The sequence below is a fragment of the Lycorma delicatula genome, chromosome 3, assembly GCF_047948215.1.
Source record: "Lycorma delicatula isolate Av1 chromosome 3, ASM4794821v1, whole genome shotgun sequence".
NCBI classification, from domain to species: domain Eukaryota; kingdom Metazoa; phylum Arthropoda; class Insecta; order Hemiptera; family Fulgoridae; genus Lycorma; species Lycorma delicatula.
In genome coordinates this window covers 169,908,837-169,925,456 of record NC_134457.1, presented here as the reverse complement: position 1 = coordinate 169,925,456, position 16,620 = coordinate 169,908,837, and the positions used below count along the sequence as shown (strand labels likewise).

Sequence of the window (16,620 nt, the reverse complement as noted above, 5' to 3'; positions counted from 1 at the left end):
TTACCTTATGTTTGATTTTAACGGTTCTGAAAATTCAAAATAAGTTAAGTATAGATTATTTGTAAGCGCCTGCAAATATTTTCAGTCTGTCTGTTTTATAAAAGATAAAATACGATTTATCAGTATCTTTTGTATTTTAAAATGTTTTTTAAAAATGACGTGTAATCTTACCCTTTCCATTTAAACTGTTTAGTGTCCTAACTACGGGGGGTTTGAGTATGGTGGCCTCATATCAAAAAATAGATTGTTATGAATTGTAGCATTTATAAAAATTTCATTTTTCCATATGTAATGGTCGAATAGTTATTACTGTATGCGTTTATACTACTCCTTATACCTACTACTCCTTATACTACTCCTTACTCCTTATACTATTATGTTATTAGTGTAATCTTGTAATCTTTACACTAATTGATGATTAACTAATCATCATAATTTTAAGAGTTGCACAGTTATTGAGTCCCCCTCCCCCTGGATGCTTCATTATTTTTTTGAGATCATTTTATATAGTTTTTATTTGGGAAACTTAAATTTTCTTTAGTTTAAATCTTTTATATTATCCAAAAATAATAAAAAATGTCTTATTTGTTTTCATTTTTATTTATATCATTTTTCTCACAATTAAATTCTCTACAAAGTTAAGTAGATTTTTTTTTGTTTATCGGTAAATAACAAAGTTACTTTATCCCAAACCTAAAAAAGTGTATTTTCCAACAAAACATTTTGTGTTTTTTTTTTAAACCTAAGTGAGAGATAGGTCTGGGACCATTTTTATTTTATTTTTTTACATCAAAAACTATTGCACCAAATTTACCCCTTGATTTATACCCAAGAATTTTAGTACTGTTTAATTTCATAGAGAAAGGAGAAAGCCGGGGTAAATATTTTGCGGGCCAAAAGTTGCTTATAACCTGTTTTCTGACCTATGTTTATATGAATTTTTTTATATTGTCTATAGAATCATCTCCCGATAGATTGCCGTGAAATCTTTAATAACTATGTATATATATTTTTCAAACATATTTACCGCTCTATCAAATGAAGCGACTTAAACTATTATAATATTAAAAACACCAGACACTTGTCAGAATAAAAAGGTAAAAAAGAAAGATTAACATAAAACACAAGTAATTAAGTTATATAATACATTTTTTCAAAGTAGTTTCCTTCTGTTACCGCACTCTCTTGCCAGTTTTTATAAACTTGTAAACATTTCTAGAATCCATTTTCAGATGCACCCGCATTTTTCATCGCATCAGCCATCATGTCATCGGCATTTTCATATCTTTCTTCTTCAGAACATTTTTAAGCGAGGAAACAAATAAACAATAAGCAGGTGCCAACTCAAAAAACTACGTTGGATGCTCCAGAGTTCGTACATAGTCTCGTGCCAGGTATTACGATGAGCGTGGATATGTACTGTTGCATTATCCTGCAAAAGAAAACAATCCTTTATTTCCTATTCTTCAAGTTAAATTCTTTCTAACACTCTACTGCAATTCTGTGCTTTGGCCTCCAAAAAGCCCAAATTTGACATCCTCTAAACATTTTGTACAAGGATATGTTTAAAACATTGTCTACAGTAAAAAAATCAGGGATGTACTTTTATGATAATACATCACCACTGCTATTTTGCCACAGTTAAGCCTGCGATGATCCATCAGTCCTGGGCACAAGTTGATTATCATCTGGATGTTTGTACAGCAACTGACGCAGCTCATACTGGAATATTCTAAGGTATGTAGAAAACTTTGAGTCGGTGAATTTTTAAAAAAAATATTTGTTTGATTATCTTTAGAAGTTTCTGAGATATGATTTTTTTTAAATTGAAGCAACTTTTTTCGATGACCTGTATTTCTTATGCGGTAGATTTTATAATGCACAGAATAATTAGGAAAAATTACACAACCGATCTGCATACATAACCACAGTTATTCATGCTAACCATAAATGACAGTGACTTACAAATAGTGTTGTGATTTTACACCGCTAATATTGCAGCGTATCTATGACACATAATTACACATATAATTTAAGAAAAAATTAAGAATTTATTAAGTGATAATTATCATCAAGTAAAGAGAATGAAAAATGTGATGGTGTGACAAATAAAATGCATTAGCAGCAAATAAATATGAAGCAAAGTATTTTTAAACTTATGTATATGAATATGAAAAATATCTCAATATCAGTAGTAGCAATTTAGGGAGGTGAGTAAAGTTATAAAACAGTACAATGAACTGAATTTCTTATTACTTCACAAATTTATACTTTTGTAATAACATGTAATAATTTATTTGTTTTACATAACAAAATAAAACTACAAATGTGTGTGTGTACTATTGAGAATAATGGGCTTAAAATTACTAGGTTTTAATGATCTGCCAGTAAAGAGAATGAATAATTTTAAATTTAATCAAATTTATATTTTCAAACAAAAATCAGTAAAATTTTGTAAAATATTACTTAAATTTTTAATGATGAAAATAATTATAATTTCATTACTATTAATATTAAAAAAAAACTTTTTTCATACCAAGCTAAGACAAAAATTAAAATACATCTACAAATTTGTTTCTTTTACTTCATTATTACAATTAACTATATATATAATTTATCAATTCAAATATATAATTGACCCTTCTATTTTAATTCTAGGATAAATGAGTTTTTACATACCAAAAGAATGTGCAAAAACTTTTACAAATGAAATTATTTCAAATTTAAATTTACAATTTGTTAAAAGTTGTCTATTTCTGTTTAAAATATGTTAATTTAATTTATTCATTTATTTTGTCGATAAAATAGAACTTTAATGAAAAACATTATTTTATATCAGTTGTCATTAGCTTGTTCTAATAACAGCAAGAAAGATTCTGTTAAAAAATTATCATTTCCACTAATCGTACTGTGTATAGTAGGATATTTTAAAAATAATTTTATTTTTATTATTTCATTTTTTTTTTAATTTATAATCTACAACCATGTAAATAACTATCTATCATGCTTGGAATGATTTTCTAATAAAAAAATCATTGATGTACAACATTTGTATTGGAAATCTTTTATTTCAAATCAGGTGAGATGTTCACAAACTCTGATAGTTATTATAATATCATATGATTTACACACAATATTATTATTGACATCAATAAAATGTTAATTTGAAAGTAATGCAATATTTGGGGAAGAAATGAAAAAGTAATGCGAGAAAATAAAATATGTGTTAACCGAGTCACTAAAGATAAGTCACCTCAAAAAAATTTACTACAGCAAATAAATTATTGGAATGGGCTTAGAAAAATATATAAAATAAAAAGGGAGTGCCACAGCATGGAAATTAGCGATTAACTATGTAATTTGTAACAAATTCAGGAAATTTATTTTGTTTTTCATCAATAGCGGCTTTATTTTTAATCGCATGTAAAAATAAAGAGCACCAATAGATAGCTGAGAATTTTCTAAGAGCAAACCTAAAATTGCTAGCAAATTTTACAATAAGTACCAAAATCTTGCCACAGCTACCACACATAACTCGAGGGCATGCAATAAATAAACTTTGGTAACTCAGTTCCTATTAGATAATTAAAAAATGAAAAGGTACAGATTCATAAGACTCAAGGCTATAGATTAGTCAATCTTTTAAAGTATTTTTAATTCTGATCGCCTTTTAATCCAGATAATGTGAAAATTTGCAAGTTGTTGATAAAACTCTTATAACAATAAACAAATTGCAAAAAATTAAAAATTCAATATAGCATTTTGTCTTGAGCTTACTACCTATTAGTTCCATTCGGTATAACTCTTTTATTTGTTTATTTATCGTCATTTGAAAATTTATTTTTTAAGAAAAAGTGTGTTTTGGTACCTTGGCTAATGGTCAAAAGAGATCATTATTAATTCAGATTATTCATTTAAAAAGTATTTTAATTGTTAATTGTAAGGCAAAACACATGTACTTTATGGCAGAGATGGTTTTTCAAAAAATTTCAATAGGAAGTAAAAAATATCGAGTTTTTCATTTATTGAAAATCGATGAAATTATTAATTTATCCATTTAGTCTATGATATAAGATTTATCGGTGCCTTTATTTTTACATGCGATTAAAAATAAAGCAAAAAATTAAAACTTTTTTCCTTAATTTGTTAATAAACAAATTAAATAATTATTCGCTCATGTTTGCTAGGACACACTTTTATTCTATATACTTCTTCCAAACCCATTCCAACAATTTATTTTCTGTAGTGAATTTTTTCAAGGTATATGCTCCATGAGAATATTTGGTGCTCTATGTGCTTCTTATTCAAACATTTTCAAAAATAAAATTACACCTCCTTTTCATCTGAATTTACACGACTGGATTTCTTTCTGTTTTCAAAAATGAAAACTACATTGAAAGGAAACTGTTTCCAAATAATGTGAGATAAAAAAAATTTACTATTGAATATATAGATATACTTCTACAGTAAAAAAAAAAAAACCTATTACAGTCTGAGAACACTAGTTCAAAGGTGATAAATCTAACTAAACTGTACAAACATAAATAAAAAATTTTGTTTTGCTGTAGGCAAACTTCTTATCAATAAACAATATTATAATAGTTTAACGTTACCTGAAGTCGTGTCTATTTTTTTGACTCTGGTACCACATTACAAATTAGAAATACGTATAAAGAAAATTATTTTATAAATACTTAATCATTTTACAATAATAACAGAAATCTTATTTAAAATCACAGAGATAAAATATTTATTAATATCTAATTTTATAATATAATTAACATATCGATTACGATTAACTCATTAAGCAGGTCATTCCCAGTTCTTATACTGCAAGAATGTAATCGAGTAAAAGCTACATATAAAAACTAACCAAACATACTACTTTATACAATTTTAATATTAGTTTATATACCTGCCGGTTAAAAAAGTACAGGGTTTAAACTTAACCAGTTTTTTATTCAAGTTACATAAACTGACTTTATTTAACAAAAATTAATTTTTTTGTACAGTATATTCTTTTAAGAAAACATTTTTCTTATTAAACCTATACCTAAATTACATACGCTATCCTTCTAGATATTTAAAAAGGATTAATCAAAGTACCTTTTTGATTTTATGGAAAAAGAAGTGTGCCAAATGATTTTGTATAGTGTGAGATAATATATACAAATCTGGATCATGGACAGTCAAAAAAAAGTAACCAAATTTTATTCAGGATGTTTTTTATTAGATATATTTTGAAATCTACAGAGGGGTCCAAAACGATGTACTCACTGTTTGCTAGTCCATATCTCATGACAAATCTGACTTAAAGTGACAATTTTTGGCACTAAGAGAGGCTTATGGTATGTGTTAGAAATGACCACCAGCAGCTTCTATACAACGCCCATGGTGCCAAACTGCACACCAAACTACAGCTGTTAGTGTATCTGGCATAATGGCAGCACACAGCTATGACTTTTTCACGTAGGTCATTCATTGATTGTTGCAGATTTTTGTCAATACATGTCAGTTTTGACGGTCCCCCAGAGGTAGAAATCCGGAAGTGTCAAATCAGGAGACCAAGATGGGTATTCAACAGCATCTCAACCCATCCACCCACATCCAGGTAGTTTTATTGAGATACAACCTGACATCTAGATGGTAGTGAGGCGGGCCTCTGTCACCATACAGATTTTGGATGGCAGGCGAAATCCTTGTCTGAAGCATATCAAGATACGCACCACCAGTTACAGTACCCTAGAAGAAGAAGGGATCAATCAAACCATGCACTTAAAGACTACACCATACAGCAACCCCTGATAGATTCACTGCCCTGTCCACATGAGCGTGAGGATTTTCAGGAGCCCTGAAAATCATGACGCTCCTGAACCATGTGGGCTCCTGATTTTCAGGAGCCCACAGGAGTACCGTTAATTTTGAATTGCGCCTCATCAGTCCACACAAACTTCCCTGCAAATTCCTCATCCTCATCAACCATGTGCAGAAACCATTCACAGTACTCCATCCTTCGATCTGGGTCGTCACAGTCTTGGAATGTACGCTTTCCACTCTTCAGAATGTGTCTTACACTTGACCGGCTCACCCCACATTTGCGTGCTCTCTGGTTCACTGATTTTTACAGTGATCGAGCAAAATGTTGCAACACCGCAGCACTGGATGCTGGACCTGTAGCTGTTCACGTTTGGTCAGATTTATCCTTATTCCAAACTCTATCTGCCACTGGCACTGTACCTCATGAATGTTCTTGTACTTCTAGTACCACTTCAGTACAGCCTTGCATTCAACAAACGATAAGCGAACCTCAGCCATTGTTACTACTTGACTGTCTTCTGCTGCACTAGCTAATATGACTGACTCATTCCACTACTGGCATAAATTGCCAGCTCTGCCTACCACAACAAACTTAATATCTTACAACTACACATTACATTAGTGAGTGTAAGTCTTTTTGTTTAGATACTATTTAATTATAAACAGTGAATACATTTTTTTGGACTCCCTCTGTATTATTGTTTCTGGTTTTCTAAACAAATTTGAAATGATTTTTTTTTAAACAAAAATGAAATTCTAAAAAACTTTGATATTACATTTTCTAACTAATATTTTTACAATTACAGTTTACATTATGAAATTATTTTAAAACAAACAAAGAAATCAGAAAATCTCTTTGAATTCATTTAAAATAATTTATTAATGTATATTGTACAATAAGGATATTGTTATGTGGTATTTGCTGTAAAAATTCATTAAAAAATTAGTTTTTGTCCTGTTGGAGATAATTGTAAAAAAATAAAACGGAATTACCTAGCTTGGTTAGAAGTCAGTATTAAAATACTTGTATATTTATTATACAAGAGTTAAAAAAGAGATTAAAGTAAAAACTAATTGGTTTTTTCTGAACTAGGAATAAAATTAAAAAAAAAAAAAATTAAGATCAATGACTATATTTGTATAAATACTGAATTTTCAACATTATTACATATTAAAAAATATTTAAACTCAATAAATACACAATGTTTTTTTTTCCATGCAAATATATGATAAAAGGTGCGACATAAAAACTTGACGGTTTTAATTAGCTGACAGCACAGGCAGTAAATGGAAGGGAAAATAGGTAGGGCCAACTTCCTACACAGTGCCATTTTGACAACAATGGAAGTGCAGTCGTGTTCATTGTATTAATTTTTTCAAGAATGGTGAGTCTTCTGTTACTACCCAGCGACAGTTCTGCCTACACTTCAGTGCTGAACGTTGAGGTCATATTCCATCCTGTAACACAATTTTTTTACAAGTACAGAATTTTATAGTAAATGTTCAGTTTTAAAAACAGAACCAATCTGAAGATCAAGGTCAGCAGGAGATCGGAGAACATCGAGCATGTTAACAAAGCAGTGGAAACTACCTCCCATCGCTTCAAAATTACCTGATACCCAAACTTCAAAAGAGATCCATTACTCGCAAGTCAATTTAGTAAGTGTTAGGGCAACTATAAGCCCAGCTACCGCTGCAATGGATTATTTGAAACAGAAATTTCTTGCGTGCCTAATCTTTTGATGTAGATAATGTTGCTTGGCCTTCTTTCATTCGGCACATGTGATTTTTTCCTATACAGGTTTCTTAAATCCAAAATATACTTGAATAAACCCTGTAATTTGAATGAAGTTAAAAAGGCCATAAGTCAATTACCAACTGCTGCATAAAGCACTGCCTGGTGAACATCATTTGAACAATATAATTTTTAAAACTTAACTTTTTTTTCATACTGTTTGTATAACTGAGAAATGCAATTACACTAACGACACCATATCGGGAAAATAAATTTTAAAATATGTTCAGTAATTAAACTGTTGTCCGTTAAAAAACAATCAAATTTTTATAATGCACCCAACATTATTATAATCTTTATTTATTATTTTTAGTTATAAACCACTTATTTAAATTAAACTGCATACAAAATACGATGCAAAAATCATTTCACAGACAATTTTAAGTGTAAACATTCATATAATATTAGCAACTTATTAAGAACAATTATCAAAGATTTATATAAATGCTACTACATCCCCATCACTTATTCCAACTACAACATGTATTACTTTTTTTCCCACAACTAAAATGACTGATAATCTTATCGGTTCCTTCCTCTAGTTCCTTTGTATAATAAGACAAAATAATATATTTAAACATAATATTTTGAGTGAAAACAAATAAAAGCAGCTAGGTAAGGTAACCGACAGAATTGGAGTTCATTTTAGGAACAAAAGTAAAGGTAAGACATGACTGTGTTAGTGATGAGGTTAGAAAATATTACTGAATTATGATGCAGCTTCATATTTGTTACAAAATGAAATATTACGTCCGATACTGTTTGGAATAGTCTATACGATGGTTGTTTATCTTTAAAAAAAAATTTGCCAATAATATTATACATACATGGTCTTTTATTATGCATATATAGGATAATTTTATTATTATCAATATTAATATAAAATAGAGTAAATAAAACATCGTCTCAACCGAGACATCTTTAGATCCTTTGAGATCAATTTCAGTCTTGATTTTTTAACACAACTTAGACGCACATCTTTCTAATGCGATTATAATAAATCTAAAAACGAAAAAATAAATGGAGATAGGTAAATAATATTTACTCTTTATAAATATACAATTTATCCCTGATTTTAACGTCAATACTTGTTCATTTTATAAAACTCTCCTATGTTTTTAATACGATTAAATAAATTTACAGTGTGAAACAATTAAAAGAAAATAATAAACAAATAAACTACTTGAAACTATAAAAAAAACATATATCACCGATTAAATTCAGATTTATTTTATTCATTTGGAATATTTTATCTTTCTACTACCAGAATCTCATTTTTAGATTATTTAACAGATAGACTACCAATGACACATTTGAATAAAGGTGGGCCATGTGAACCAAACACGAGTCACAGTTCAAGATTTACTTCCAACCCTTATGCTGCATTACTGCATCGCATAACAATGCATTACAAAATAAATTTCAAAATTATAACCTCACAGAATATAGTAGTTTATTTACCCTGCTTTCTCCCCCAAGTGAATCGTGTTAATTCTTAAATATTAATAGATATATAAGATAGAAGACTAAGGAGTAAAACAATTTTTTTTCTTTAAAAGAAAAAGTAAATTTAATGAGCTGTCATTAAAATTTTGATGATAAACAGAAACCATATTTTATGGAAATAATTATTAATTTAGCATTTACCATATTTTACTTTAAAAATTTTATTTCAATTACATTATGATTTTACAACAAGAAAATAGTTTCTTATTAGAAATCATTCAATTTACTGTAAAATCTAAAAAACAACTTCCTTTCCATGTCCGATAAAAATTTGAACAACAAAACTTATCAAAAGCAGTCAAAGGTTCATTTCAGCAGAACCAACAGCATTTACTGACACATTGTCATCAGGCTCATCTACATACATCAGGCAGAATATTGAACCTGTATTTAAAGTTTTAGAAGATTATGCTCATCGAGGGCTGTATTTTATTACTAGTTACTGCGATTTTAAAACGTTACAACAAAATTATTTAAATGTTCTTCAAAGATGAACCAAACAATTATCCAATTATAATTAAAATATTCAAATGCGATAGCCCGAATGGAAACGTTCACAGATATTATATGGCAGTAATTTTTTTTTATATAATAATATTACAATTTTATAAACTAATACATTTAAATCATAAATAACACTTATTTTTTTACATTCTATAACAGAGAATTTCATAAATACTGTTCTTATCATCTATTATCCACAACTTAAAATTTCCCACATCGTAGATTTCTACATATGCATATACACGTATTAAAAAAAATAATAAATATAACTTGGGTTGGATTGTATTTATTTAATCCAGAATTTTCACACACTACTACAATTAATATTAAGAACTTAATTAAACAAAATATTATGTTAAGTGGATTTTATCCACTATTTTTTTTTTAACCATCTTGCAAATTCTATACTAAATTTAATCTTATGCATCTAATTTTAAACATAATTTTATAATAAAACTTAGATTGTAAAAAAAAATCAATAATTTTACATTATGCAGATGTAAATTTAAAAATTTTATAAATCAATCTGATTTTTTTCTACTGAACAGAATTACATAATCAACAGTAATCGAATTTGACCTGGCACCATCAAATTCAAATAAACAAGTTTATAATGCAGGCCTACCTATATTAATTCAAACTGGCTTAGCCTGAACAACATTTTTTTATTATTTTTTTTTTAAAGTACATAATTTGTTTTTCCATGTGTTTTTTTTACCTATTTACTACAATTTTTTTCTTCTAGTAGTTGTCATTCTATAAATAGTCAATAATTAATAATTAATTAAGAGAAATTGTACATCTATTATTTCATTATTTTTTTCTAATATATATATATATATATATATATATATACTTTACATGCATATGTATACACACCTTACTAAACAAAACACTTTGTCAATATATTATTAATTGGCCTCCTGTGCCGAAAACAACAATCTTCACTTTCATATCGATATATTTCTGATTACGTTGTAAACTGGATTATGGTGTTTATAACGACGATGATGACAAAGAAGATGTTAATAATGATAACAGCGATAAACAACAGCAATGAAGATGATGCTGCTGGAACCACGTAGACACAGGTATTACTTACATCTGTAAAAACAAAACATTGATAAAAGAAAAATGTAAACAATAACAATCATTGTTCAATGCAACAAACGGTTACTCCAAAATTAAACTATTAAACTTCTATAATTACACCACTTAAATTTCAATATAACAAAATGGTCATTGCAGAAGAAAGACTGTTTTCTTTTTCTCATAAAACCATAAATTAATAAACAAGGGTTCAATAATTAAAGAAATGAATGACTGTAGAGAGATAATTATTTATTCTATAACAATGGAACTAATAATACTTTTCAACATAATCCCCAGCGACACTTAAGTATTTGTCGCATATTTTTTGTCAGCTTTGTTATTCCAGTAGTAAAAAATTCTTCACCTCATTGCCTAAGACATTTTTGTACTGAAATCTTGACCGGCTTATTGTCATAAATTCGGTGTCATATAAAAACTCTTTGAAAGGACCAACCAAACAAAAGTTTATCGGTGCAAGTTTAGAATGTAAGGCCGATGTGGTAACACATTCCACCCTGACTTTTGAATAGTTTTGAGCTGTATGGGAACAAGCATTTCATGCAAAATAATAAGGCATTTTGAAAGAAAACCAGGATGTTTTCTTCTATTTCGCTTTATATTTTAGATTATCACAAAAGTACTTGCTGCTGACTGTAGATTGTTCTTCCAAATAATTGCAATAATTTTGAACTTTAGCAGCTTTTACTGTGAGCAGAGGACAGTGGCCTCCTTGTTCCCCAAATTTGTCTAGCTGCAATTTTTTCCTTAAGGTTATTTAAAGGATTGAAGTTTATAAATCAAACTTCTCCACTATCGATAACCGAGTGTGAAAATTCACAATAAGAGACTGAAGTCATCGAAAACATTTTGTGTCAGGTGACTCTCAGCATGACTTTAGCATTGATGCATCAGCTCAACAAATAAAAAAAGATAAAAAGATTGAAGTGATTAAAGTCTATATTAATTGTTCATATAAAATAAATGAAATAATATTAATGTAAATATATAAACATAAAAAAATCATAAAAAGACAATTTATAATTCCGAAGGCGGTAATGAAAATTAATTTTGAGCATACATTTATATATATTTTGTTCAGAATGCAGTTCAATTGTGCTTCTTTTTTGTAATTAGTATTATTTGAAAATTTATCGACAGAGGAACGTTGTTTCTGTAAAAGAAAATTATTTAATTGTATTATAAATAAATTGGTGGGAAGATTTTTTTAAAATGATTCAGTAATTCAGAATCACAATAAGCCCCTTACTTGTAAGATGACGTATTGTGTTGAGTTATATGAAAACAGAACTGTTGTCTGGTTCAGTTAACAATTTTTTTTTTCAGCAAAGATTGCGTATTCATAAATAGAAACACAAGAATAGAATAAGCTATTAATTTTCTAAATATAGGTCTACACGATTCATACTTATAAACACCAGAGAATGATCTGACAGCCCTACAAAGAATGAACCCTAACAGACTATGTGCACACTTTAAAAATCTAAAAAATAATAACAACTGACTAGAGAAACTGAGAGAGACAGAAGAAATGAAAATAATTCAGGAAGACTACAAAGAACATTTACTGTGAGAAAGAATTGCAAAATATCTGTTTCCAGGAAAACAAAAACCACGGAAAAAATATTTTTTACCCGGACAGAAGAAAAAAGTAAAATACTGGAAAACGATGAAGGAGATATGGAAGAAAAAGAAACTGAGCAAGTGAAATAACATGTATATAAAAAAAATTGATCTAACAAGCGAGATTAGAACTACAATTTAACCAAACATAAATCATGTAAACTTTCTGATATTAATATAGTTATTTAACCCCCTTACCGGTTTTTGACAATATAATTTGTCAATAACTACCTTGATAAAATAATTTATCATCCGCTTTTTTGCTGAAAAGTGCTACTGACGAAATAATTTGTCAATATGAATTGACTTTATTTATTCGTTTTGTTGATATGTTGCTGCAATGTGCAAGATTAAAAAAATTTTTAATCTTTTTAATTATTATGACTATATGTTTTTATATATTTACAACTATAAGTTTTAAATTTTAATGTGTGATTTTTAAAAAGAATATGTTTTATTAACTGATGATGGGGGAAACCCTCGAAAGCGCTTTTATATAATAACAACATACTTAAGGTGAGGCATTATTGAATTCTGTACTATTGGTGGTAAACTTTTTATACTTTTGTCTTTGACATAATCAGTACAGAGGGGAAATACAGACAAATCCAATAACAAAAAAAAGACTGATTCTTCTAAGATATACATATACAGAAACAATATATATATATATATTTGTCTGTCTGTTGTTAATGCATCAAGTGAGAATCAACTGACCAATTACTTTCAAATTGGCAGGATACATTCATCTTATCCCAGAGAAGCTTTTAAACCATCACCCAAGGCCCTGGCTGCCTTGTAAGTTAAAATATAACTTAACTTTGCCCCCAAGGTGGGTGAAATTATTTATTAAAGATACTCATTAAGGAAAGGAAAAAATAGACTAATCCTTTTACTTTATTATTATATTTCTGCACCTTGCAAAAAAATAAGAATTTTTTCATCGTCAAAGGTGTGTGTCCTTTATTTACCATAGTTCCCATTATTCTCCCTTTTGTAATTTAGGTCCTTTTTCAGATTTCTGAAAAGCCTGAATACTATAACTATTATTTATCAGTATTATTCTCATAACCATGAGAATAACATACAGTGCGGGGGAGTCTAGGATATGGAGTCGTCTGGTGAGATGGAAATGGCCACTGAAGCAAAATCTGCAGGTGTCTAGGACACCAGTTCCCCTGGAAAATTGGGAATGGCAATCGAAGCGATTTCTGCAGCCATGGGGTAGACCTTGAGGTGCCCCTGAGTTGGCTCTGGGATTCTCGCATGGGTTGACCTGAGCCTCGAATGGTCCAGGTTCTGGTTAGACGGTTAGTCTCTTATAAGAGACCTAACATGTGTTATCCCTTTGGGCAACCAAGTTACAGGGTTACAAAAATTAGAAAAAGTTTTAAATGATTATATTTGAATATACACTTTTAATAACATTATAATATTGTACAAATATAAAACCCTCTGCGCTACTATCATATTTTTGAAATTGCACTAGCTAGGGAAGTTATGTCTAAACATCCATTTTTAAAAAGAAAATAATCTATCCCCAACTTTTTATTTATTCCGTTGAGTTGTTTCAACTGGCTTACTATTCTGCTAAATAAGTTAATGGCTTTTGACTACAAATTTACCTTCTTTTTTAACTGAATCTATATATTTACAATAAAACCACATCATGTCAGCTGAGGCTATTATCACTAAAATAATTGTGATGTTGAGCAAACCTATTTTCATATACTGAGAGAATATTAATAGTCGACCAAAAAATACACCATTTGTTTTTTAATAAAACAGAACAATAAGTTATATTTACATATTTGTCTAATATACACATTTATAATGAAATTGATGTACTTAATGCAGTTATAAAGTCATGGAATATTTTACTGTAGGGTAAGCTACAAAAATTGAAATTTGATAGATAGGATTTATCCTATTATGTGACTCACAGAAGCAGTAGCTGGAAAAATACCAGCAACCAATAGAAAAAATCTTTACATAACTCTATTATTAGACAATAAAATAATGAAAAATTCAGCTGGATAGTAGGAAGAGAATGAGTAAGAAATGGAAAGAAATGAAGGAAGTTTTGCAATGTATATACCATTCAAAAGAATGTTGATTTACAAATTTCAAATGGGTAGTTTAAAAAACTACTTTTGGTTACAAAATGTAAACAAAATTAAAATTTTATCCAAATTTTGCTTTGCTAATGAATGAATTGAACTATACTGGGTCTAGTTTTCCTGCACACTTTAAACATTCACAACATGTCTAGTAATTATACCACTTAATAGAATTCATTTTATTTTGGTTCAAAATTTCATCTATTTAAATGTGATAAAGCAATTATTTTGTGCAGTTTTCAGTAAAATGAAATTTAACAAAAAATGACAAAAAGAATTCATTAAAGCAGATGGAAAAAAAGTAATTTTATGTACTACAAGCAAGTATACTTCAGAATCAATTTCTGTGTCCATCTGAGTATAAAAAACAAAATACTTATCTGTTTGGAATTTGGTACAAAAATTTATTTCATCAATATTGTAACATAAGCACTCTGTGCATTTACAAGTTTGTCATAAAAAAATACATATTAAAATATTTGATTCTGTAGCTAGTGAGCATTTTTATATATACTTTTACTCAGATATACAAATGACTTATTTTACAACAATCAAGCTACATATAGACTTTTTTAAATAAAAAATATTACGTATTAAACAATTTAGTTATTAATAATCAGTTTATGCATTTATTTTATAAACTATTGTAAAGTTTATTTAAATCCTCATGTTATGACAACCTTCGTAATTTGAAGGATCCTCTTGTTAATATCAATGTTATGTTAATTCTCAATAATCAGTGGTAGGCAGATGAATTGTAGAAGAAATCTTGCCAATATTAATTGTGATAAAAAAAGGGGTGAACAGCTTTGTAAAATCTATAAAGTAATTCTGCATGGATGTAAGCCACCTTATGAAGTTCATGGAGAAAAAATTACTACATGACATTATCTGTGGAAATTTTGCAAGGAATAAATTAATTTAAAAAATTTGTATACTTTGTAAAATGCCTTTCCTTCCTCAATAATAAGTAGTGATAAGTTTAGGATTAGATTTAAACTTAGACTTGCCCTGTGAGCAGTACAGAGTTACTAGAGGATAATTTTACAAAAAAAAAATATTTTATGTATCTACATTTTTTTCCGTTAACAGTAATTCAATTTAGGTGACTGCATTTCATTTCTTTCTGATCTGCGCTAATTGTACAATACTTGTACTCTATCTGACCGTGTACTATACTCTTCACAGCAAATGAAACATTTTAACCTTTGTCTTCTGTGATTTAAATGATTTCTTTTATTATTTTTAGGCTTTCAATAGTTACAGAGGTATTAGACCTGAATAAAAGTATTTTTTTTTTAACATGAAACTAAGACTCTTTCTAGATATATGCATGTTATTATTCTTCAACATCTTTATGAAACTATTACCCATGCACATTTTCAGTGCTTTTGCAGAAATTTATATTATTGTTAACAGTATTCAATTTGAAGGGGTTAGCAAAACACATTATTGTATAATTAAATATACATTCATCTCTTTGTGTTAATAATGTTGCCGTTTTGTCTTATATAATGTAAGTAATTATGAATTGCACATTTTTCAAGCATCTTGAGTTAATAACTTTTGTAAACTATGTGTAACATATAGAATGTGATAAAATAATTTGTTTCAGTCTTGAATAGTCATAAGCAAAGGGTGATTCTATTGTATGTGGAGCCTGTTTATATGTTTTGCTCATTATCAGTAGATCTGTTTTTACAATATATTATTTAGTGCAGCAAATACAGTGTTATGGTACGTTTCAAGAAGAATCCGCAGGTCCCGGGTTCAAATCCCGGTCAGGCAAAGCGTTTTCACACACTAAAAAAACGATCATTCAACTCATCTTCTGAAGTAATACCTAACAGTGAAATGAAAAGAATACAGAACAATGAAAAGAAGATGCCTGCAGTCGATCTGTAGTTAGTCAGTTATCGTTGTAGTGTTAGTTGTTAGATGGCGCCACTGAAAGGAGAAAATAAATAAATTAAAATGTACTTTATATAATAAATATTAATACTTACTTACTTTATATAATCTTATAAAATTTAATCTACATAGGTTAAGTTTGGTTCGATTATATTTATTTAGTTATTTATATAAATTTATTTTACACTGCACCTTCAATTTACGTGGATGTTACGTTCCGGAAAGTATCCGCGT

The 16,620-nt window shown here is 28.6% G+C and overlaps 1 long non-coding RNA gene across 2 annotated transcripts; it reads right to left on the bottom strand.

The window, feature by feature from the left end:
• Positions 1-271: 271 nt before the first annotated feature.
• Positions 272-16,619, bottom strand: LOC142322193 (uncharacterized). 2 transcript variants are annotated; one of them, XR_012755796.1, is made up of 3 exons: positions 16,486-16,619; positions 10,502-10,726; positions 272-1,432 (listed from the first exon to the last, which is right to left on the bottom strand). It is a non-coding gene; the product is annotated as an uncharacterized LOC142322193 (long non-coding RNA). The 2 variants fall into 2 exon arrangements; XR_012755795.1 differs by lacking the exon at positions 272-1,432 and adding an exon at positions 6,935-7,275.
• Position 16,620: the final 1 nt, after the last annotated feature.